At 31.9% G+C, this 1,557-nt stretch overlaps 1 non-coding gene across 1 annotated transcript; it reads left to right on the top strand.

Annotated features, from left to right (window-relative positions):
• The first annotated feature begins 237 nt into the window (after positions 1 to 237).
• Positions 238 to 309, top strand: Trnaq-uug (transfer RNA glutamine (anticodon UUG)). Its single transcript has one exon. It is a non-coding gene; the product is annotated as a tRNA-Gln (tRNA).
• The last annotated feature ends 1,248 nt before the right edge of the window (positions 310 to 1,557 follow it).

The raw sequence follows: 1,557 nt of genomic DNA, 5'->3' as shown, positions 1-1,557 counted from the left end.
AAGTACCTAAGTACTGACTTTTCCATCCCTTGTGTGAATGTTGATGTTTTTGTTGTTATCTCAAACGATCTAGCCAAGGGGCATTCACTTTCTACCAACTACCAAACAGCTGCCGTTGTGTGGTGCTGTGTTGTGTGTGTTGGCAGTGAGAGAGATTTATCGTTTAATGCTCTCGGGCTGTATGAAACAAAGAGAGCAATCGAAAAAAACTGTTAATTTGCTGCGAGTCCGTTAAGCGGTTCTATGGTGTAATGGTTAGCACTCTGGACTTTGAATCCAGCGATCCGAGTTCAAATCTCGGTAGAACCTGGAAAAGCGTTTCTTTTTAAAATTATTTTTTTTTTTTTCATTTAAAAAACTGAATTTATGTAAACAAGTAAAACAACGCGATGGGGCTAATATTTGATTTATTTACTGCCTTTAAGAATTTTAACATAATAATCAGAAGCCAAAGCCGTTATCATTATGCAGAATCATAGCTAATGGGATAAGAATTAAGAACTGTAAGTGCTTATAAGAAGTTAAATCGTAAGATTCGCTTTCTAGGAAAGATATACTAGATAATGGTCATACGTCGCATGCATAATAGAAACCAAAACCAAAACTGTAGGCCAAAAAGTTAAGAAAATATATAAAAATAAAATTGTGTCCATATTTACTCTAAAATGGCCATAAATCTTGAAAAATTTTTCTTCAAATAATAATCAAGATAAAATTTGACAACATTTTTATAAAAATAAAATTTTAAATAATAGCAAAATTTTCAATATATCAAAATTCATTAAAAAAATGATAAAAAAAATGTTTACAAAATATTGAAAAAATTAAAATTTTGACTAAATATTGAAAAAATTAAAATTTCGACGAATTATTAAAAAAATTAAAATATCAACACAATATTGAAAAAATTTAAATTTTTAAAAAATATTGAAAAAATTAAAATTTTTACAAAACATTGAGAAATTTAAATTTTGACAAAAAAAAAGACAGATTTCTACACATAAAATTATACTTTTTATAAAATAATAAAATAAAAAAAAAAATCTTCAATTTTCTCTGCAAATTTTGTAGAGTTCTATAATATATGTAATCATTTTGCCTTTTAGAAAACAGCTTAGGTGCATAAATATGTGAATTAGGTTGTTGTTATTTCTCACTTCTAATTTCACTCAAAGAGCTGTAGCGCCTTCAGTGTGTGCAACAACAGTAGGTTCAGCGAATGTAGTTTTTATGTGTGCCTCTGTGTGTTTGACATCAACAAAACAGAAAGTAGAGCCCAATGGTGGTTTGCTTGAGCTGCCTGCTATAGCTGACTGAACACAATCTATTTTTAGACTTGTGTGTGTGTTTTTCGATGTGACAGCGGGCCTCATTGCTGCTTAAACTAATAACTGCCTTACCAAACTCCGACTGGAAGGTTGGCATCTTCAGTAATCGCGCTTCTGCGAAGTCGGATTGTGGGATGGTCTGAGGCTGGGGGTTCTGTGTGATGGATTTCCTAACGTTGACGGAACGTCCGCACTAAGCTTGCCGTCAATATGGGTGCCATGGAGGAGT

Source organism: Stomoxys calcitrans, chromosome 3 (genome assembly GCF_963082655.1).
Source record: "Stomoxys calcitrans chromosome 3, idStoCalc2.1, whole genome shotgun sequence".
NCBI classification, from domain to species: Eukaryota; Metazoa; Arthropoda; class Insecta; order Diptera; family Muscidae; genus Stomoxys; species Stomoxys calcitrans.
Note: the sequence above shows the minus strand (reverse complement) of the source record. Positions and strands in the feature narration are given on the sequence as shown.